Below are 25114 nucleotides of genomic sequence, written 5' to 3' on the forward strand. Positions count from 1 at the left end.
AGCTCCTCCTACAGCAACAACATCAGTCCCTCCCACTACCCCAACATCGACAACAGGTACATCAGCCCAGATACTTCAGCTACAGCAGCAATAACAGTGCCAGATACCAGCATGAGCATGGAAAATGTGATGGAGGAAATAAAGGCCTTAGAACTCCAAATGGCAAAGCTAAAGGAAGCCAAAGAAAAATTGGCCAAGCTAGAGGTAAATTATGATAAATCCAAGATAACTATAGCAGAAAAAACCAGAGAGGTAAAGGCCTTGGAAAATAAGGTAAAATCCTTGGAGAAAGATCTTACTCTTCATAAAATTGTGGCAGAAATCAAAACAATTTTGTGGACTAAAATTGGCCAGTCCATCACTAATCAATGGAGATCAATTCAAACAATCCATGAGCAAATTGAATTGATAGAAATAGCTCAAGTTGAGATTCAAAAGGCCAGAGAATTATTAGCAAACAAGCTTGAACAGGCCAATAGATTAATTTATTTTTTGAATACTCATATCAGAGAACAACTGGAAGCTCTAGATATCAGGGATAGAACAAATACCATTTTGATAGTTAAGAAGGTACTTACTATGAAAAATTTTGTACAAAATCTGGAGAGAAAGTGCCAAGAGATGCAGACAGAAATAAATGCCTTTACAGAGAAGTTCGCAGTCTTGCAGAGCAAAGGTTTACCCAGCTTATTAACCAGCAATCAGAGGCTGTTGACACATGAACAATATGCTCACAGGGTAAATACATATGTTACCAATCAGATTACAGCATCATCAAGCACTTCAGAAGACACAGTACCTCCCTCTGGACAAATCTTATATGACAAATTGGAAAATTTGTTCTACATTGAGCATGAAATAACACATCTTTTTGAAGTCCAGCCCAATTACTGCAGGTATATTGAAGCTGATGAAACAATAATAAAACTACAAAGACACCAGTTGCCAACAGACCAATGGTGGCAGGGCATGTTAGAGGTTTTACCAAGGTATTTTTGGTTCTCTGCATTTAATCAAATTCAAAGTACATGCCACACATCATGAGAATGAAAACAACAGAAAAGGAAGGCATGCCAGAATGCATTAAAGTGGAATTAGGCACAGATGACAGGGCCATGACAGCAACGCAGGGACGCAAATTAAAGAGACAACTACCAGCCGCCTTGTTGAGTAAAAAAAGTCAAGTATAGCAGACCACCTAAGGCAACCAGTATAGTGGAAGTTACTCCTACATTGATTATGCTTTGTTTTCAATGTCGTTTATTGCCTTTGAAGAAGTAGATGGATAAATTTATTGCTTGATATTTTCCCTATGAGATATTTTGTAACTATTTTTGTATAAATACCTCCTCTAGAGATGTATTGTTGTTGGTTGGTGAATATCATCCTGGACCTGCGTTGTAAATTTTGAGAACCTTTCTGAATAAAGATTGTTGGAATGCTTTGCTGGTGAACTTGCTGGTTGTGGAATTAATGGTAGAAGAATATGTTACAGTATTCTCGTGTTACCTCATGGATCAATAAGTCTTTTTAACTCTTATTTTACTGTTCCTTTGGTTTATATATCATCTATATATCATGTTCTAAATTGCAGGAAAAAAGAATAGCCTAGAATTTACTTTGCTGTACTCTGTGTTCAATTCCTGTTATTTTTTATGTTTTCTTCAAGTCTAGCTAGGCAGGAATTCTTGACTGCTCCTGTCTCCTTAGTTCTTACACCCTAAATACAATTAAGGAATTCTTAACTACTCCTTGGTAATATTCACACACTTTCCCTCTGTTAGCATAATGAAAGATCCTTAAGTGCCTTTCATTCCCTAACTCCATTTCATCTTATTCCAGCTTGAAAATTGTTCCATGGCTAATTATCTTGCTATGTAATTCTTCCTTTGCTAAAGAAACCATACCCAGAAGTTTAATTTCATTGACTCCATTAACCCGATGGTATGAATTTCTCATACTCTGCAGCCCTGTTTTATTGGATGTCACCATCCAAACATCAAACAACTATCTGCACTTCATAACTAGCCTAACATATAGCAAAACAAAGCTAAATCATAAAGAGAGAGCCCTCTCTGGTTGCAAATTGGCTAGAATCTGTAGCTAAAAGACTGGTTAGTGGTTACCTCGGCCATATTCCCTTTTCACTGCTTTTGGGGAACAACCTGAGTGATAACAGAAACTAACGCTGAAATTGGGAGAGTCTATCCTCGAAAGACCATGTCAGAAGAAGGTTCTATGGGGCCAGACCCTCAATTCATAAAGAGTTTCCTAGCTATAAAGTCCATGGTTGAAGAAATGTACAGAGACTTTAGAAAGCAAAAGGTGGAAGATGCATCCGGCTCTAAGCAAGAGAAAGAAGAAGATGAGCCTCACTTCCATGACAACTTCAAAGGAAAGGGGAAAGAGGAACACTTTCTCACACCTCCTAATAGCCCTGTACATAATAAGAATTGATTAAGTTAGATGTGAAATTTGATTTGCCTATATATGATGGAGAGCTAAATGCTGAAAAATTGGACAATTAGATTAGACAAATTGATTTGTATTGTAGGGTATAGAACATAAACTCAGAAAAGAGTAAGATTCAGTTGGAAAGCCTACGCCTAAGAGGCACTTCCTTGGTTTGGTGGGAAGGTAGAACCCAAGCTGACATGAAAAGACATGGCAAGACCATCTCTATTTGGAGTGAATTTGTTTCTGCGGTCAAAAAGCAGTTCTATCGATTGGCCTACATGCAGTAGGCCATGATGAGTTCGCAATCTCTTCAGCATTTAAAAGGGAAAAGTGTTCAAGGGTACACTCAAGAGTTCAGAAAGAGAGCATTGATGTTTGGTATCTCATTAGACTCACCAAAGACTCTTTTGAAGTACATTGGTGGTCTACACAACTACATGAGGCATACCATCCTCATGTTTAATCCCACTAGTATAGATGAGGTATCCGTACAAGCTACTCATCTAGAGGCTAGAAGAAAGAATGGTAATCCAGAAGTTGGAGGACCATCCCAACCCACTGTAAGCAAGAGCAAGGAGAAAAGAAAACAAAAATGGAAAGCAAGGAAGGCTAACACTACACAAAAAGCCAAAGCTTCATGCACTCACTGTAAAAAGGAGGGGCATGATGATGAGCATTGTTGGATTCTGCATCCAGAGCTAAGACCTAAGAGGTCCGAAGGCAAGAAGAAGAAGACAGCTACAACTATTCAGAGAGATTTAGGGTCAAACTCGGGAGATGAAACAACCATAGCAGCCATCGGTATAAAAGGTAAGAATTCTTAAGAATCTACTAGTAATTATGCTCAATCTATTATTGATGAAGAAAATGAGAGAAAAAGACATGAGCTTTTCCATATTAGAGTTGTTTCCAAAAATCAAAAGATTGATACTTTGTTTGATAGTGGTTCTCAAGTAAATTTTATTTTTGAAACAATTGTAAATAAATTTGGATTAGCAACTACACCTCACAAGAAACCATACCCATTAGGATGGTTGAATGATAAAGCACAACTACAAGTGACTAGACAATGCAAACTCAAGTTTTCTTTTGGGTCAGCATTTGTAGATGAGGTTGAGTTAGACATAATTCCTTTGGATATGTGTGGAATTGTTTTAGGAAGTCCCTACTTGTATGATAGAAAGGCTATTTTCTATAGAGCTGAGAACAAGTATCTACTGGTTAAAGATGGAATCAAATACTTTGTAAGAGCTCATGAGCTCAAGAATAATTATACTTTCATAAACTCAGGACAGATGAAAAGAATGATTAATTCATGTAAACAATTCTTACTAATGGTTGTAAAGGAAACGAAACCTAATAAAACCAACGTATTTGAGGGCTGTAATGCTGAACAACAAGCTGATATAGAAAAGTTTGTTTCAGAGTATGGTGTCTTATTTCAAGAACCTAAAGGTCTGCCACCCAAAAAGGGAATAGTACATGATATTATTTTGTAGCAAGATGTTCCATTACCTAACATTAGGATGTACAGGTTGTCTACTTTAGAGAATGCTGAAATCAAGAAGCAGGTGCAGGAGTTGCTCGAGAAGGGCTTCATCAGGCCTAGCACATCACCATGTGGGTCACCAATCATTTTGGTGAGAAAGAAAGATGGCTCCTGGAGAATGAGCATTGACTATCAAGCACTGAATAAGATAACAATCAAGAATCGTTATCCCTTTCCTCACATAGATGATCTTTTAGATCAATTAAAAGAAGTTGTTTATTTCACCAAGCTAGATTTGAACAGTGGATATCATCAGGTCAGAGTTACAGAGCAAGATGCATGGAAGACTTCTTTCAAAACAAAGCAGGGATTGTATGAATGGCTAGTTATGCCTTTTGGCTTAACTAATGCTCCTGCTACTTTCATGAGAATAATGAATGATGTACTTAGACCTTTTCTTGATGATTTTGTTATTGTGTATCTAGATGACATTCTGATTTTTAGTAAAACATGGGAAGAACATTTAAAGCATGTTAAGCAGACGTTAGATGTTTTGAAAAGAGAAAAAATTTATGTTAAACTCTCAAAATGTGAATTTGGAAAAACATCTCTAAACTACTTGGGTCATATAGTAGGGGGAGGTGAATTGAAAATAGATCCCTCTAAAGTGGCAGTCACTGTAAACTGGCCTAAACCCAGGTCTACTACAGAAGTGAGAAGCTTCCTAGGAGCATCACAATATTGGAGGAAGTTCATCTCTAACTTCTCCTCGATTACAACTCCCTTACATGATTTAACAGTATTGAATAAGGTGTTTCAGTGGGGAGGCAAACATCAGAAAGACTTCGACACCTTGAAAGAGAAAATTAGTATTGCACCTATACTAGCTCTGCCAGATTTACAAAGACCATTTGAGATCCAAACTAATGCTAGTGACTATGCCATGGGAGCAGTGTTGACACAACACGACAAACCCATATGTTATCATTCTGAGACTTTTAATCCTGCAATAGTTAACTATCCTACATATGATAAAGAATTGTATGCATTAGTTCAGAGTGTGAAAAAGTGGAAACATTATTTAATGGGAAAAAAGACAGTAATACATACTGATCATCAGCCACTTCAATATCTACACTCCCAAACTAAGTTGCAACAATCAAGACATTACAGATGGATGGGTTTTCTACAACAGTTTCACTTAGTCATAAGATATAAAAAGGGCATAGAGAACAAGGTTGTAGACATGTTATCTAGACCCATTATAAATGAATCTACCATACTTAAGCATAATTCTGTGCTACATGAAAGCTACTTAGAACAATATGCTCAGGATATGGATTTTAATGATGTATATGCAACTTTGAGTCAAGGAAAAAGAGTAGAAGAATTAGACTACCATATAAAGGACTGACTCTTATACCACTGTGGGAAGCTCTACATTCCACAAACTGAGAGGATAAAGATAATTAGGGAAGCACATAATTCTCTGGTATCAGGTCACTTTGGGGTAAGAAAAACAGTTGCACAGCTGCAAAGATTCTGTTATTGGCCGAAAATGAATGAGATAGTTTCTAGATATGTAAGAGGGTGTGCCATGTGCGCTAAAAGAAAGCCCAACAATAGAAAACTAGGCTTGTACACTCCATTGCTAGTTCCTTCTCACCCTTGGGAAAGTGTTTCCATGGATTTTGTTGGACGACTGCCTAAATCTAGGAAAGGTCATGATTATCTATATGCTGTTGTGGATAGGTTCAACAAAATGTGTATTTTGATACCTTGTAGTAAATAGATCATAGCTGAACAGACTGCAAAATTGTTCTTTGAACATGTATGGGTTCATTTTGGATTACCCACTTCCATTGTATCTAATCGAGACACCCGATTTGTGGGGAAGTTTTGGTCTAATCTGTGAAAACTAATGGACACCAAATTAAAGAAAAGCACAACTTTTCATCCACAAACAGATGGCCAGACAGAAGTAGTAAACAGGACTGTGATCCAGTTACTGAGAGGTTATTGCAATAAACATCCTATGCTTTGGGATGAACACTTGTGTTATGTGCAACATGCTTACAACGGAGCCAAACACTCTTCTACACAAAGATCTCCTTTTGAGACTTGCTTCAGTTTCACACCAAGGTCTCCTTTGGATTTTGTCTTCGGTAAAGATACCATGGTTGATGGACACAGTGATGTGGACAAGGCAACTAGGTTCATTGAACAGATCCAGGAGATCCATTAGGCAGTACAGGAACAAATGGAATAGAGCCAGGCCAAGTATAAGGCTAGGCATGATAAGCATCAGATGGAGCATAGTTTTCAAGTTGGAGACCAAGTCTGGCTGTATATCAGCAAGGACAGGACGCAAGGTGGAGGTAAAAAGCTAAAGCCTATCAGGTATGGACCTTTAAGGATACTCGAGAAAATTGGTGAAAATGCTTTTCACCTTGATCTACCAGCTTACATGCACATCTACTCAGTCGTAAATGCAGATTGTTTGAGATTGTTTGAACCTTCAATGATTGAGGACCCTGAAGAGCAAAGTCAATTTCCTTCTATTGATGACCTGCTACCTGAATACCTAAATGAGTTGTAGGAAGACATAGTGATGGATAGGAAGGTGAGAAAAACGCACAGGGGAAAAGTTGATTACCTCAGAATTGGGCTCAAAGGTTCAAAGCCAAGCAGCGCAAAGTGGATTGAGATTAGACAAGTGAAGAAACAGTATCCTCACTTAGTCGATGCTTGAAAACCAACTTTTGGTTGTCCAAAAGCTTTTCAATAGGGAGGTCGTGATCCAAATTGGATCCATAGAAAGACTGTCGAGAACCATGACTAAATCAAGTTGAACAAATATCTAAGGAAATCCAAAATAGTATCAAAAACACCCTGAACCAGTGCCCAGGGCAACCAACATGGAACGACAAGGACCTCAATGAAAGCACGCTAACCAAGGCCCATGGAGACCGCACAGGAGGCCAAAGTAGCTCTTGGTAGCCTCGGAATGCGAAAAGGACGAGTTTTTTGATGCACGATTAGCAATTAGTGAACAGGGCACTGAAGGGGAAAGCCTGAGCACTCGATCACCTCGGGAGCCAGTAAACTGCAGGCAGAGAAAGAGAAAAGTGCTAACGTATGAAGGCGGGACTCGTGCACTAGAAAACCAGTAGTATTGATTGGGTCACCCTTGAACGGTAAGAGGTTTTCGATAGGAGCAGAGCGATTCCATACAATGATCGACACGTGGCAGGCAGAGGTGAGAGAAAACCATCGTTGATCATGTGTGTTGTGGAGGTAAATCCCCTCTGCGGACAGAGGCGATCCCTACTAGCCCAAATGGGGTCTAGGAACAATCAAACAATGCTAACATGCAGGTTCCTAATTGTAAATCAAAGACCGATGATGAGGGCCTACCTGGATTCCAACGCTAATATTTGTAGAAGAGTCGTCGCTCCCGTTCCTTTGCTCTGGCCGGTCACAATCCCCACGATCCTTGTGAACGGACACCTGCACATGTAAAGAACGACACAAACACAAGCAGAAAATCCAATAGATGCAACTATATATTAGTCAGAAAGGATATAACTCATCATTATCACAAATAATAACAAGAGTGGAACCATAATGATAGTCATCTATTATTGATAAACAAAGAAGAATACAACCATAGTTCTGACGTCAAATCCTCCTTTGGCTGGGTGATCAGCAGCACATGCCTTGCAAAGCTTGTTGGGAATGGGGAACAAGCCTCTCTCTCCTTGGTTACTTGGACAAGAATCTCCTCACTTTAGATTTAGCTTCATGGGAATGAAGAAGGCTTCTTGTAGCATGAGCTTAGCAATTCTCAGACTTTGGGACTTAGAATTTGGAACTTGGAGACTAACTTGTCAAAGGAAAAAGGACAAGCTTTTATGGATATAGGAGAAGGAGTTAGGGTCATCCACAAGATTCATGGGATTGGCTTTATCACTAAGAAGCTTCCACGAGAGGTGGAGAACTACTTCCCTTCTATGGAGATTCGAAGCCCAACTGAACTAACTCGAGATGGAATCAGTTCATGAATAGGTTAGGAAGAACCTTCATAAGTTTGTTTTTTAAAAACTTTACCCAACTGGGCTAGCACGAGTGCGACTCTAAGACAGAGCACCAGCTGGCGCGCCCTCTTTGGAGGATTTCCCCCATTGGCGCGAGTGATACACAGTGGAATCGCACCAATGGAAAAAGGGCTATTTTTATGGGTATTTCGCAGAAGGTGTCTTCAGGGCATATGAAGTACATACTCAAGGGGATACAATGCAAGTGTTTTCAAGTTATGTCACTTCTCACAAGTCCCAGAATAAGTCCTTCAATGTGCGAGAAAAGGGGTAACAGGGACGGTGACAAATTACTGTGTAACAGATGCCCCCTAAAGCATGAGGCCTGAGGGAGAGAGAGGGGTGAAATGCTTTACAAGAACATGGCCAACTGAAAACACTGCCGCCAGAGAACCTGCATGAAGAAGTACAACTGATATCTCTAGTACGTGACGTATGTGGTATGGGCGCAGCCATCCATAGCAGAGTACATAAAAATCCAGATCCAAGGTATGGGCACAGCCATCCAATAAGGATCGATAAGTAGACTTAGTCATGGTCACAGCCATCCAGTGAATGAGTCATGTAATGATCATAATAATCCACAAAATCGCCACCTGGATCTCAACAGACAAAATCCTGGGTCTTGCGCTCCATCTCGACCCGAACAAAGTACAAGTTCAAGCATGCGAATATGGGAGTCGAAGTCGAACATGCAAGAACATCATCTGATTACCAGTTAATGATGAAAACTGTTAACAGATGTGAGAGGTACCACCAATAATGACAATGGTCCTCAAGGTACTATAGGTACAATCTATGGCATGCGAATCAGTGAGCCGGCGTCGAACACCCAGAGAATCATTCGATCGGAGGCCAATGATGAAAACTTCGTGTCGAACACGAAGAACCCACCATTGAGGCATGCAGGCTCCAAGGCACCTGAAGGGAGTCTCTAGGTCAACTTCCTGGATAATGAGCCGAAGTCGACAGGAAGTGACCTTGATCGAAAGTGGGCCATAATGTTTCCCACATCATCGAAACAAGACAGAGAAGGATAAGATGTTTTGTGTGAGGTATTAGAGGGAGGTTGAGTATTCTGCAGAGGTCAACTTCTCTTGAACATATTGGTGGCACGACAATGGACTTGGAAGTATTTGACATCAAATGATCAAGGGTCATGGTGACGAGGTAATGAGCAGATGAGAGGTCAAACAGGATAACCCAAACCCATGGAGGCAAGTGTAAAAACAAGATGAGATGTCCCCACCCAGACACGAATGTAGACAAGTGCTATGTTCAAGAGCGACATACTGCTGACATGACAATGATTGTGGTTCTATTTTCCCCACCATTTCTGGCGAGTACCCCAGTTATTTTTTGATGACAAGCTTGACAGGGATAGCATATGCTTGAAAGGCATCATGTCGATGGAATCCAATGTCATCAAGTTTTAACGAGCCTGACAGAGGAAGAACTCGGCGTCTTTTCATGTTTAGAGAGTTTGAAAAGACGGCAGAAAAGGAAACTCCAGGGGTGTCCTTTTTCGTAAAGTTGTGTCTCTTGAGCCCGAAAAAGTATAAAACAATGCTTAAAAGAACCACCTGACCATTATGATCGAGGAGTACTTTTCATAAGTAGTGATTTCGATCTGAAAAAGTAAAAAAGCGATCGAAACCACATCGCTTCGTAACCGATAACGAACCTGAAACGACAAGGGTCCGACAATCTTTTCATTTTTACACGGTCGGAAAAGAGTTTAAAGATGACTGTCTCTTATTTATGTTTAACGAGTCAAGAGGAATAACTCGGCAATCTTTTCATATTTAGACGGTCAGAAAAGAGCTAAAAGCAGACCTCCATTTTTATTCTCTTTAACAAGTCAAAAAGGGAAAAGAATACTCGACAATCTTTTCATATTTTACGAGTCAGAAAAGAGCTTAAAGGTGACTCGTCCTGGAGGAACGAGTGGTATAAAGGGCAGCAACTGGTTCTGGCAATAGTGGAACTGCTCAAAACATGTAATGGTCAAGAGGCTGGCTAATAAAACCACTCATCGCTACGGTTACTCAGGAAAGGGAAAACAACCAAGTGAAAGCATATGATTGGCCAAAGAGATGGTGGCAATGGAATGAAACAACCAAGGCTCATCTAGCAGAATTTAGCGGATAGGCAGCAATCACAAGATATAAATTAGGTATGGGTTCATTTTTACACAAGATTGAACCATGGAGAACTCTGCTTGGATTCGGTTTCATGTTTACACAAGCTTGGAACGAAAAACTATGCTTGTTATGAGTTCACATGCCCCCAGCATAATGACGCAAAACTAGGTACATGCCCCCCAAGCTTCATTGCATTCAACACAGTGGATGGAATGAAGGTTCACTCTCGAGATCTATGAAAGACTTGACTTGTATTTTACAAGATCTTAATCAAAGACTCGATTTGAAAAGGGAGTTGTTTCATTTTTTGATGAGGTTGACACAGTAAAAGAACTACCCTCATAACCCTTGTTTCATTTTTTAACGAGCTTGACATAAGATCAGGAACTATGCTCGAGGATCCGTGTTTCATTTTTTAACGAGGTTAACATAGGAACAAACTATCCTCAGACCAGACCCAGTTTCATTTTTTAAGGAGCTTGACATAGGAACACAAACTATGCTCCGACCAGACCTAGTTTCATTTTTTAAGGAGCTTGACATAGGAAAGGAACTATGCTCTGAATGAACTTCATCATAATGAACAGGAAGTCGTTGCTTCCAAGAGTGTCACTCCCGGTGGAAGGAAAACGTCTTGGAAGTCAGGACCCAATTCCCCCAGGACATTATGCAGGACGACATCATCACTAGATACAGGAACGGGATAAGTAGCCACGTAGTTGATCTGTGGTGGGGCAGAAAAAACTGGTGGATAAAAACCAGGAGGGGATGGCAGCTGCGCAGGAGGCACCGGGGGACTAAAGAACAATAATTTATCGATAGTAACGATTCTTCTGTCGTGTGGAAAACAAAACACATGGAAAAGTGAAGAGACAAGGGCCCCCATGGCATAAACATAGTCACAGCCAAGGAGAAGACTGAAATCTGGAGCACCTTGGGTAACCAGTACGTCTATATAGACGGTTTTGCCTCCCAAAGTAACAGGAAACTTCGGGAGGATCCCTAATGGTTGACTAGTTCCTCCATCAAACACCAATAGGTTTTGTGCGACTGGCACAAGCTATGGTGAGCCCAAAGCTTGCCAAGTAGTGAAAGGCATGAGACTGACAGATGCACCCTCATCCAAGACAGTGCCAGGTATTGCCTTACCATAGGCATGTATTGTAATCTGGAAAGGCACATGGGATGGAAGGTGGAATGTAGTCAAATGACTCCAGTCGAAGGAAACGACTGAACTACTTGGTGGGGGAATCGTATGATTTCCCCCTGCGCTACAGGAGACGAAGAAGGACCCTCTTGATCAGCAAGAATAGGAGGGTCGTTCTGAGACTCAGGAGAATCTGAAGAGACGAGAAGAACATGAGTAGTAGAATCATGATTCTCCTCTGGAACAGAGTAATCAACAGGTGGTGAACCCAAGTCAACACTCTCTCCGACCAATGGTTGGTATGGAGCAGGCTTGGCACAGCCAGGTTCGGGAGGAGGAGCCTGGACAAGAGAAGAATCTAAATCAATCTCTTTTTCAACAAGGAGGGGGTCAGAAGAGAGCTTCTGATAACCAACAGGAAGTTGGGGTGAAGAAGCTGTAAGACTTTCCAAAACAGCGGAAGCTTTATCCATGAGTGGAAAAAGGTGAAGGGGATGATTGCCTTCACATAGTCTATAGGGGATTCGAATCTTCCCTTTCTCTTTAATTTTGTGAGTCGAGAAGGTAGCATCGCCATGAACTTCAGAGGATGATGAGGGACGAGCCAGATTGCGAGACCATACTTCAAGGATCCTGGGAATGCTAGGACAATCACGAAGAAGGTGGTCATCCTTGCACAATCTACAAGGAAAATTGACCTTCTGGGGAGGAGCAGAAGGTGGCTTGATTTGAGTTGTACTTTTAATGTCTCGCTTAGGAGACTTCTTCTTCTTCGTCTTCTTCTTCTTCTTCTTAGCCACCTGGTTACTTGAATCCAGACTTTCACCAGGCAAAGTAGAAGATGAGGACGCAAAAACAGGCGAAGAAGGGGAGAGGTCCACCTTAGAATCAACATGATGTTGTTCGGGTGGAGGAACTGATTGACCAGCAGTTGAGATGGTAGGGACCAGAGAGGTTGAGAACAACCAAACAGGCAACCCAACAGTTAACCCAGGAAGGGACCACATTGCCATGTAAGGAGCACCAACATTTCCAAAAGGAGCGAAATGACCAGGATTCCCATTAGAGGGGATGCCTGGGTTGGTAAACTCCAGAAAAGTTGCCATCACAAATGAGAAAGAACCCTACTCAAAATAATTCAAACAAGATGGAACCGGGTAAATGTGAATCATGGCCGAATAAATTTTAAGACGCAAGGACATAAATTGACCTTTAAATTTTTTAAGAGTTGAGAAAAGGACAAAAAGATGACTCTAGTCGCCTTTGAATGTTTAATGGGCCTGAAGTGACAAGTGATCAGATGGACCTTTTCTTTTAGGGAGTCTGAAAAGGAACGAAAGTGACTACTCAAGAGAAACTAGGAAAAAGGTTTACCAGACGACCCATAAAACTGCATATACACCTTGGCAATTGGTGGGCCCCAGTATTGTAGCAATAATGCTACAACTCCTGGAACTCCCTTCTTTAATTTTATCAACCCGGTAGTTCGTAACAAACTTGGAAGCGACGGTGCTGTATGCACAAGTACTAGCTCTTGCTGCAGCTGTCACTTGGTCAGCTGGCACAAGTCCGCTAGGAGCTTAAGCCAACTTCTATGAGCTCTTAGAAGAAGCTTTTTAATTGATGGACGAAAGCTAACTCGAAGGAAGCCAATCTAATTGCGAAAAGAAACCGAAAGACAAAAAAGAAACGCGAACCCTAGCAAACCCTAATTCTACCAGCTAGTCCTACTGATGCAAAGGAGAGGATGCAAACTACGAAAAGAGATGCCATTACTTCTAGGAAGGTAAAATGCATGTGTCTAAGTTATCACTATCTGAAGAAAACATCTTTTTGTATTTTTGATTAAGTTATTAGAATTATCATGCATGTGCTTCTAACTAGATTTTCACTGTGCAGAGGTGGATCAAGTAGGGGAAATGCTTGGAAGTGGTTGGGAAGGTTCGGAGAGGGCCTAAGGGGTCCCTAACATTCTTTCCGAGAGTTTCACAAAGTCTGGATGCCATACAACCGTGTTTATGAACTTCTACAGGAAGTCTACAGGGGTTTCTATAGGATGTTCAGGATTTCTACAGGATGTTCTGTAATTCTTCTACAGGATGTTTCGAAATGGGATTTTGGAGCATGGATGGAGGGATAAAGATGGAGGAATGAGTATGGAGGTGAAATAGGGGTGTGAAGAGGTCCGGGACTTGGTGGATGAGGCGAAGGAGCGCTTGGATTTGTTCAAGGATGGATGAAGCGATGTTGCACAAGAAGATGAGAATCATGGCAAAGTAAGCGGATGAGGCAAATGTAAGGTAAGGTTTATAAGTGAAGGATGAAGCAGGTAGGTTGGATGAAGTATGGGCAAGTAAGGAAGGATAACAGGTACTTTGCAAGTGGTTTTTCAAACTGAACAAACAAAGACATGCAAGAAAACAAAGATCTAGTTATAAAACCTATGACCTAGTTACTTCACTCTAATCTGACCTAACAGCAAAAGGAAATGAACAGAAGTTTATTTGCAGTGAAACCATGTGAAACAACTATGAAACTAAGTGATCATAAACCTAAGCATGCATCCAAACTGATATCAAGTTCTACGAACGAGATTCAAACACTAATGATTGCATGGTGAAGCAAAGAAAGTGTTTTTGTTTGGGACAGCATGGTTACTTTAACTCCAGCCCCTGATCCAATAAGGAAGAGGTGAAACCAAAAGCATTTGCTGACCCTTTTTTGGAGATTTTTCCTGTTATCATCCTACCAATATATTCTAAACATAAACAGCTACTTTAACCATCAAAAGAAATCTAAATAACGAAGCAAGATCTAAATCTAAATAGCAGATTTTATTTTAAGAACGCAACAAACACATAAAGATAAACGAAGGAGGTACTGGGCGCTTGAGATGGGCCCAACCCCAAGAGCTACAGCCTCCTAAGAGAGATTTAGAGCTGGTGCAAAGCTGGATTCATCTTTATTGATCAAGAAATGAAGAGTTACATCAAAACTGTCCACAAGAAGGACTTGAAAATGAGCTGAAAGCAAAGCTAATCTATTGCATAAAAATCGAACTACAAACTAGCTAACTAATGGCTGCAAAATGACTAACCACTAGCTACTATCTACTAGCTAACTAGCTAACATCCACTGGCTACACTGGCTAACCAAAATGAGGCCCTAAGCCTTCTTATTTATACAAATTGAGGACCCAACAGTCCTCCTAAACTTTAGGGACTCGGCTGCCCAAAACTTGGAGTTAACAGCAGTCCTACTTGACTTGCTTGGCTTCCCTTGTGCTGATTGATTCGGTGGCCCTTGAACTCCAAGCTGATGGTGGAGAATTCGAGGTAAGGGCCCATAAATGAAGGGGACACCTTCCTACAAATCCTCTAGCTTGTTCTCCCACGAATTTGGCTGCCAAGTCCTCATTAAGACCTTCAATTTTGTCTCCAAGTTGACCAAAAGGCTACACAAAGCACCCATTAGACTTGTTGGCATAATGACTAACCAAATTCACTCTATTAACATAAATATAATAAAAAACATGCAATAAACTAATGAGAATGGTGGATTAAGTCAAATTAGGAGGTTGAATGAGCTCAAATAATTGTCCATTTTTGGGGCTCATCATCACCCCCTACTGAAAGTGTTGCTCATCCTCTGAGCAACCAATCTCTCTCCTCGTCTTTGATAGCCCTGGTGGCTTCTTTGGCTAACATCTCGGCCGATTCCTCCTTTGGCTTCCCTCTTTTAAAACTTCCTGTAGAAACAGTTCGCTGGCTTCCTGTAGAAACAGTCTGATTTTGCTTGCTTGGCTGGGGGTGCCTTCTCCTTGAACTGTGCTGTGGCTGCCTTGGGTGTGTCCCTACTTGTTTGGCCTTTTTCAGTCTTCTCTGCTCGTGCTTGCAACCGCTTCTCCCTTGGCAATTGTGTTATTTTACCACCCCCTGCTTTGGCCTCAACAACTTGTCCTTTTCCCTCATTCCTCTTCCTATCATGAAACCATGCTTCTTTTCTTCTTCCCACTACCTGCTGCTTTTCCTAGTGAATTCTCAGCCTTGTTATGAGTGTGCAAGTATATGCAATCATATGGAAGAAATGGTGGCCTTGGCATTTCCTAAAACCTGCAACGTGAGGGCACTCATATGTTTTGTAACAAGGAAGTTTGTTAAATTCACAAGATAAGCCATGGTCATGTTTCCAAGCAACAGGAATAAGATAAAGGTGTTTTCTCTGGCATTTTCAATAGCAATAGCTAATACATTACCCTCCACAAAAAGAGTAACAGGGAGCAATAACAGCGCAGCAATTGGTGCCATGTACATGAGCAAATTCATAGAGTGAAGCTTCTCTGCCTCCGAGGTAAGCAGGAGCCCCTGAACAACTGACTTCAATGCTCTGGTAGCAGTTGATCCTAGGCAAACCAAAAAGCCAAAAGGTGGAATGATGGCTCACTGTTGCTTGCAATAACAATGCCAAATACCACAGGTACCAAGGCCACATAAACCACAGAAGACTCCCTCTTACATGTTATTATAAACGCAAAATATTGCTGTGAAGAAGGGAGTTGTTGCCCCAATAGCTTGATTGAAGGAGACTGGCAAATAGCGCAGAGAAATATTGCCACAAACAACCGAGAAGGAGAAAATGAAGCTCAGTGCCAATATCTCAAGAAACTGTCTCCTGGAGACGATGAAATGCATTGGTACAATCTCTAACCATGAAATTGCCAGAAAACCATAAAATGAACAGGCACACATGTGCAACATTGTGAGGAATATTGGGTATCTGCATCCAAAAAAACTAAGTAGGCATCTGTTAAGCAATAGCACACCAATATTGGAAGAGTACCAAGCTGCAATAATGAGAGCTGTTGTAATAGTCTGGGACACAAGAAATGCACCATATTTTCCTTCTCCTGTTGGAGTTGGAGGTATGTCAATAACTTCTTGTTCAAGCTTTGGATTACTGCCCCGCCTCGTCCATGTTTGTGTTTCGGCCATAGCTGAAGAGGGCTTGAAAAATCAGATCTGATCAATATTCGGAAGACCCAATTGGTTTCCAGACCTGAGCATCGTCTGGGTACTTGTCTATACTGCGTAGGACTCAGATGGACCCAAAACAGATGTAGATGTCTCTGCGCCTCTGCACAATCTTGGTATGCTGGAGAATTTTGAACAGGCCAAAACAATCAGCAAAGGATGATAGGTTAATCATTTTGAGGAAGCAGAGGATGTATACTTCAGTTGAACATGATGCAAGTGCAAGTTAACAGTAGTCTATGAGTTTCGGCTGAGCGCTCATTAATTCTGTGTGATTTTTGGTGGAGTGAGGTGGCAAAAACGTGTGCTGGCCCATATGAACTGCTGTGCTATCATGAACTGCCTGTCTTCTTCTATTTGTTAATCAATTGATGCCCTGTGCACTGAAGTTCAACAAATCTTCCATTGCCTGTGTTTCTCATCTTCCACGTGAATGACTATCCACGCATGCTGCGTGATTTTCTCGTGAGTACTAGAGAACTGGGTGTCTTGCTACATTCATGGCTTAATTTCACCATTCCATTCGTTCATGCAATGCTTAGACTAGATTCATGCAATAGGTGAACAAGGTTTAGTCACGTACCTGAAGTCAAACGACTGCTTGTGAAGCTTTTTATTGCTGCATGCTCATGTTCTGCTGCTGCATGCTTGGATCCTTTGGTTGCATGAGGGCTTGGTTGATGGTTTTTTATTGCTTTTCCTTGTGCAGGTGTCCTCTGACCAGATCTAATCTGTATGCATTTGTTTCCACGTTCAGATCTGCACGTTCAAGCTGCTGCTGTTGCAATGTCACAGAACCAGAACTTGTTTTCGCCATTGCTCCCAAACGGTAAACCGGATTGATCTAAAACTTGCTGAGCGTGTTCCTATCATCATTATGCATCTCCCATAGCAAAATCGTGATCAATGGATGCACGGATTTCGAGAAAAATGGAAAATGGCTGAAGATTTCAGAGATCGATTTCTCGGAAACCGTGCATCGGAATCGGCTGAAACTGCTTGGGTAGGTTACCATAACTTATATGCATATCCCCATGAAACAGGTTTTGAAATGGATACACGGTTATGGAGAAAATGCAAAAATGGATGATGATGATGGAGGCTGATTTCTTGGAAACCGTGCACCAGAATTGGCTGAAACTGCTCAAGCATGTTGCCATCACTCTTGTACAATTCCCCATAAAACGGTTTGTCAAATGGATGCATGGTTTTCAAGTTATGGCAAAAACAAATTTTGTTCTATGGATTTTTGCCTCAAGGCTTTTTGCAAATGTTTGCATGGAAGGAAAAACTAAGCTTGGGCTGTGATGCAGGTATGGAGATGATGGAGGAGGAGTTGGAAGATTACATGAGGACTTCTAAACCCTTGAGGAAGCTACCATGTTCTCCAAACCACTTTTTGAAATCCATGTCTAGTTTCCCACAATTTCTACAGGAAGTTCCTGTAGAAGCACAATGAGAAGCACAAGGAGGTGGAAAAAAATGATGGATAAAGGCAAGGGATGGACACACAAGTGATTGTAGGCCTAATCAATAGATTCCCACCATTAGATTCACTTTTGAAATTGGATTTGGCTCATCCAAAGGTTCTACAGGATGTTTCCTGTAGAAATACAGAGCTTCCTATAGAAGGCACAAGAAAAATTCCTTTGATCTTGATTTGAGTGCTCCTCCTGTCATGAAACGTCCTTCTTGCAACCTGCAATTAGCCAATGGAATTAGTTTTATTTTTATTTTTCTTTTTCTCTTTTGTTTTTTTTTGAAAAACAACTAGGGCGCCTCATGGAGGTTTTCACCCTAATTGCCTGCCTTGGGCGCCTCCAAGGGAGGTTTTCACCCAAAGATCTTATTGCCTTTTTATTTTCTCTTCTTTCCAACCCATTGACCGCCTCATGGAGGTTTTCAATCAATGAGCCAATCTAAGGCGCCTCCGAGGAGGTTTTCACCTTAGATTTTTATTTTCTTCTTATTTTCATTTTTTCTCTTTTTTCCTTTTTTTTTCTACCCTACCCTACTTGAAAAACAAAATCATTTTCAAGTATAAGAATACTTCCAATGGAGCCATGTGCACATCGAGATTAGAGACAAGATGATGTGAAGGCTCGGAATGCATGCTTTGACAACTATCCAAATTTCAGAGACAAAATGATCTGACTTTGAAAGTACAAAACATAGCTGAGGAAGAGAGTACTGCTGCAACTTAGTGACTGTCTGGAACCATGTATCAATATAGCTTTGATATCCTTGGTTCTTTTGCTGATCTAGATCATTCTTCATGTCACCTTCTAACATGACCTTCTCATCTTCCTCTTTTTGCTGATCTTTCTCTTGAGTACATGGAGGGTTTGATGGTAACCATAAGGGAACTCTCTCGATCTCTGATTCTGATCTCTTCTCTTCATCAAGTGCAACCCATGGTTCTTTGATCTCCTCTTTGGAATCTTCTTTTTCCTTTGGTCCTTCAATAGAATCTTTGTTTTGCAACACTCTTCCTGAGCTTTGGTGAACATCATTGAGCTCAAGAGGAGTCATTTGCACATGTTGTGCCTCAGCTTTGCAATTGGGTTGAGCTACTCCATTGTATGGCTTTGGAAATGGTATGGGTAGTTGAGTGGAGGTGTGAAATTGAGATGGAGATGGATGGCATTGTGGTTGGGTAGGCATTTGGGGTTGCTTTGGTGGAGGAGGAGGCGATGGTTGTGGACGAGCAGGTGGTGGAGGAAAATAAGTGGGATGAGAGTTGTACTGGGGCCTCCACTCCTGATAAGGTGCATTCCACTGAGGCTGTGGCTGAGCATAAGAGTGAAATGAATGAGCAACTGGTAGGGCATAATATGGATCTGTGAAGGAACAAGGAGAATATGACCAAGGAGGAGGTGTAGACCAGGAAGGATGAGTAGGGGGACCCCAAGAAGGCATGAAAGTGGCTTGATAGGGGTCATAATAGGTCTCGGATGTCCCTTGTACTTCCTGCTGATAAGATCTAGGTTCATGTGGCCTCCTTTGGTTCATATAATAGAGTGATTCAGTGGCTCCTTTAACTCTTTGATATGCAACTTTAAGTCCAGGCAAGGAAGGGCACTGATTCGTAGGATGGTATTCTTCACAGACAAAACACACTTCTAGGGAGTGCATTGGACATTCGTTCCTAGGATGCTTTCAAGTGCACCTAGGACCAAAGATGACCAAAGCCCTCTTGGCTTCCTCTTGCTTCTTTTGGATCCACAGGGTATCCAATTGCATGGCAAGAAACTGCCTCATATCACTCTTGAAATCTTCTATCTGATCTTCAAATTCATTTTTGGACAAGGGACTGCTCCCAACATTTCTTCTTGTAGCCATTTGCTCCAGAGGAATGGTTTTTTTTTTCTTCTTCTCCCCTAGAGGTTCTTTAAATATGCCTTGATGTCCACCCAGGGGTTCTTCTTAGTCACAGCCATCGAAGAAGAGAGAAGGTTGGCTGTGTGAAGCAATGGGGGGTGTTGTGCAATCATTTTTCTAACTTATCTCTACTCCTACAAGGCATGAAATGAAATCTTTTTGGTTGATTTTTTTTCATTTTTCTTCTTGTACCTGCAAAACTAAAATAGGTTGAACTGCAACTAACTATCTTGCTGAAACAAAAATGCGGAATTGAAATGAAAGCATGAAAGGACTAATCTATTTTGCACAAATGAAATTGCAAGAATGAAATGCTAGGCTACGCTTGCGGAATTGAATTGCTAATCTAAACTTGCAAAAATGAAATTGCAGAATTGAAATGCTAATCTATGAAAGCAGGAAATTCTAATCTACTTTTGCAAAAACGAAATTGCATAATGGAAATGAAATAAACTACTTAGCAGAAGGTTGTAGTAGAAAATAGAAGAATAGCAACAATCACTAATACTCTGACGCTTCCCCGGAAACGGCGCCAAAAAGATGGTGGGCCCCAGTATTGTAGCAATAATGTTACAACTCCTGGAACTCCCTTCTTTAATTTTATCAACCCGGTAGTTCGTAACAAACTTGGAAGCGACGGTGCTATATGCACAAGTACTAGCTCTTGCCGCAGCTGTCACTTGGTCAGCTGGCACAAGTCCGCTAGGAGCTTAAGCCAACTTCTATGAGCTCTTAGAAGAAGCTTTTTAATTGATGGACAAAAGCTAACTCGAAGGAAGCCAATCTAATTGTGAAAAGAAACCGAAAGACAAAAAAGAAACGCAAACCCTAGCAAACCCTAATTCTACCAGCTAGTCCCACTGATGCAAAGGAGAGGATGCAAACTACGAAAAGAGATGCCATTACTTCTAGGAAGGTAAAATGCATGTGTCTAAGTTATCACTATCTGAAGAAAACATCTTTTTGTATTTTTGATTAAGTTATTAGAATTATCATGCATGTGCTTCTAACTAGCTTTTCACTGTGCAGAGGTGGATCAAGGAGGGGAAATGCTTGGAAGTGGTTGGGAAGGTTTGGAGAGGGCCTAAGGGGTCCCTAACATTCTTTCTGAGAGTTTCACAAAGTCTGGATGCCATGCAACCGTGTTTATGAACTTCTACAGGAAGTCTGCAGGGGTTTCTACAGAATGTTCAGGATTTCTACAGGATGTTCTGTAATTCTTCTATAGGATGTTTCGAAATGGGATTTTGGAGCATGGATGGAGGGATAAAGATGGAGGAATGAGTATGGAGGTGAAATAGGGGTGTGAAGAGGTCCAGGACTTGGTGGATGAGGCTAAGGAGTGATTGGATTTGTTCAAGGATGGATGAAGCGATGTTGCACAAGAAGATGAGAATCATGGCAAAGTAAGCGGATGAGGCAAATGTAAGGTAAGGTTTATAAGTGAAGGATGAAGCAGGTAGGTTGGATGGAGTATGGGCAGGTAAGGAAGGATAACAGGTACTCTACAAGTGGTTTTTCAAACTGAACAAACAAAGACATGCAAGAAAACAAAGATCTAGTTATAAAACCTATGACCTAGTTACTTCACTCTAATCTGACCTAACAGCAAAAGGAAATGAACAGAAGTTTATTTGCAGTGAAACCACGTGAAACAACTATGAAACTAAGTGATCATAAACCTAAGCATGCATCCAAACTGATATCAAGTTCTACGAACGAGATTCAAACACTAATGATTGCATGGTGAAGCAAAGAAAGTGTTTTTGTTTGGGACAGCATGGTTACTTCAACTCCAGCCCCTGATCCAATAAGGAAGAGGTGAAACAAAAAGCGTTTGCTGACCCTTTTTTGGAGATTTTTCCTGTTATTATCCTACCAATATATTCTAAACATAAACAGCTACTTTAACCATCAAAAGAAATCTAAATAACGAAGCAAGATCTAAATCTAAATAGCAGATTTTATTTTAAGAACGCAGCAAACACATAAAGATAAACGAAGGAGGTACTGGGCACTTGAGATGGGCCCAACCCCAAGAGCTACAGCCTCCTAAGAGAGATTTAGAGCTGGTGCAAAGCTGGATTCATTTTTATTGATCAAGAAATGAAGAGTTACATCAAAACTGTCCACAAGAAGGACTTGAAAATGAGCTGAAAGCAAAGCTAATCTATTGCATAAAAATCGAACTACAAACTAGCTAACTAATGGTTGCAAAATGACTAACCACTAGCTACTATCTACTGGCTAACTAGCTAACATCCACTGGCTACACTGGCTAACCAAAATGAGGCCCTAAGCCTTCTTATTTATACAAATTGAGGACCCAACAGTCCTCCTAAACTTTAGGGACTCGGCTGCCCAAAACTTGGAGTTAACAGCAGTCCTACTTGACTTGCTTGGCTGCCCTTGTGCTGATTGATTCGGTGGCCCTTGAACTCCGAGCTGATGGTGGAGAATTTGAGGTAAGGGCCCATAAATGAAGGGGACACCTTCCTACAAATCCTCTAGCTTGTTCTCCCACGAATTTGGCTGCCAAGTGCTCATTAAGACCTTCAATTTTGTCTCCAAGTTGACCAAAAAGGCTACACAAAGCACCCATTAGACTTGTTGGCATAATGACTAACCAAATTCACTCTATTAACATAAATATAATCAAAAACATGCAATAAACTAATGAGAATGGTGGATTAAGTCAAATTAGGAGGTTGAATGAGCCCAAATAATTGTCCATTTTTGGGGCTCATCAGCAATCATATGAAAACCAAGGACTTTCCGTACGGCAATCAATCTTCCCGAATGCTGTGTTCGGTGCATTATGGCTTGTAAGGTGGCAGACACGGCTTCCTATGGATAAATGATGATAACCTAGTGGGGTCTCCCCATATACTCGACGGTACGTGGGAGCTCAAATCTGTACTAGACCACTATTGCGTCACGGAAGGAGGAATCACCCAACCTTGAGTGAAACAAAAGTGACTAGGTTTAACGATGTCGGAGCACATCTCTAGCCTAGACCTCTAAATGTGTGCGTTATGTTCCAATGCATTGTTAGATTCATTCAGTTCATTTTAAAGTTGATCTTGTATTAGGTTTCAGTTTTCAGGCCTTACCATATGTAATCTCTCAAAATTTCCTAAATGAAAACTATATGCCAAAATATGTCATTTCATTCGATGAATGCCAATTACGAGAGGGTTTGAGAGCTTTCACACAAACGAAATGATCAAAAAACAACAAATAACTTCCCTAATGCAGCTAATGGAAATTGAAAAACTTTTATTTAAGATCACTAATCACTAATCAAAATGAAAAGTTCTAATTCTCACTAACTAATACAAAGCAAAAGAGATTTTTTCTTTTGTTGATGGAAAAACGCACTAAACAACTTTGAGAAATGATAACAAAAGAGTAAAAACACAAATTTCACTCAATGCAAACACATTCAGTTCCCTAAATCACAAATCAAAACTCCAAAGAACAAGAAAGATCCCAAAGACACAATGAGCCGTGTAATCTAGGCTCAAAGTGAGACGAAGCAGAATTCAAGTGAAGACAAAGCAAGTCGCCCAAATAACGCAACAAAATGATTTACAACCACCAAACAAATGCAAGGGAGTAATCAAAGTATCAACTGGACCACTAGAAGATCAAAACACCTAAGGAAGGCTCGACACACAAAGCCACTAGATGCCCTAGGGCTAGAAATGTGAAATCGATAGAAAAAATCAAACACCCAAAGGGTAAAGATCAAAGCTAGTCAAATCACACTCCAACGCACTCAAGTAGTCTAAAAAAGGTACCCAGAAAGCCAAGCAAACTTCAAAAGTTCCCGGGCCTGGCACGACTGTCAGGCTAAAACTAGCGCCTTTCAGGTATTGGCGCGGGTTGTCAATGTGCAACAAGCACCAACTGGCGTGACTGTAATGCTATAAAAAAGCGCCAGTCGAGTTTGCTATGGAAAAATAAAAAACAAACGAGCCAAAGCTAAGTCAACAGTACCCAGGTACACCAAGGGGCAAGAAGCAACACAAGGACTCAACCCAGAAAGCTAATCAAGCAGGAGAAACCAAGAAACAACCAAGAAACAAGGCAAGTTCCAAGCCGTTCAGCTCGTAAACCAAACCGGAGATGGACTGAAGTGGCATTGATCTACTTTGCTAATGCGGAGCAATAGCGTTTCAAAGGCTATCTGGCTGTACTTCAGGCTCCATCTAAAGTTTACAAATCAAACAACAAGACAAAACAAACAACAAGGAAAAAAGCCAACTCCCGAGTGGAGTCGCCAAATTGTTGTGGAGGTAAATCCCCTCTACGGATAGAGGCGATCCCTACTAGCCCAAATTGGGTCTAGAAACAATCAAACAACGCTAACACACAGGTTCCTAATTTCAAATCAAAGACTGATGATGAGGGCCTACCTAGATTCCAACGCTAATATTTGTAGAAGAGTCGTCACTCCCGTTCCTTTGCTCTGACCGGTCACAATCCCCATGATCCTTGTGAATGGACACCTGCACATGCAAAGAACGACACAAACACAAGCATAAAATCCAATAGATGCAACTATATATCAGTCAGAAAGGATATAACTCATCATTATCACAAATAATAACAAGAGTGGAACCATAATGATAGTCATCTATTATTGATAAACAAAGAAGAATACAACCATAGTTCTGACGTCAAATCCTCCTTTGGCTAGGTGATTAGTAGCACATGCCTTGCAAAGCTTATTGGGAATGGGGAACAAGCCTCTCTCTCCTTGGTTACTTGGACAAGAATCTCCTCACTTTAGATTTAGCTTCATGGGAATGAAGAAGGCTTCTTGTAGCATGAGCTTAGCAATTCTCAGACTTTGGGACTTAGAATTTGGAACTTGAAGACTAACTTGTCAAAGGCAAAAGGACAAGCTTTTATAGATAGAGGAGAAGGAGTTAGGGTCATCCACAAGATTCATGGGATTGGCTTTATCACTAAGAAGCTTCCATGAGAGGTGGAGAACTACTTCCCTTCTATGGAGATTCGAAGCCCAACTGAACTAACTCGAGATGGAATCAGTTCATGAATAGGTTAGGAAGAACCTTCGTAAATTTGTTTGTTAAAAACTTTACCCCACTGGGCTAGCACGAGTGTGACTCTGAGACAGAGCGCCAGCTAGCGCGCCCTCTTTGGAGGATTTCCCCCATTGGCGCGAGTGATACACAGTGGAACCGCGCTAATGGAAAAAGGGCTATTTTTATGGGCATTTTGCAGAAGGTGTCTTCAGGGCATATGAAGTACATACTCAAGGGGATATAATGCAAGTGTTTTTAGGTTATTTCACTTCTCACAGGTCTTGGAATAATTCCTTCAATGTGCGGGAAAAG

At 41.0% G+C, this 25114-nt stretch overlaps 1 pseudogene; it reads right to left on the bottom strand.

Moving 5' to 3' along the window:
- Positions 1–15407: 15407 nt before the first annotated feature.
- LOC149230656 (putative sugar phosphate/phosphate translocator At1g12500 pseudogene) lies at positions 15408–16360 on the bottom strand (annotated as a pseudogene).
- Positions 16361–25114: the final 8754 nt, after the last annotated feature.

The sequence above is a fragment of the Pinus tabuliformis genome, chromosome J (assembly GCF_031772625.1).
Source record: "Pinus tabuliformis cultivar Carrire ecotype Pingquan chromosome J, CPIR1, whole genome shotgun sequence".
NCBI classification, from domain to species: domain Eukaryota; kingdom Viridiplantae; phylum Streptophyta; class Pinopsida; order Pinales; family Pinaceae; genus Pinus; species Pinus tabuliformis.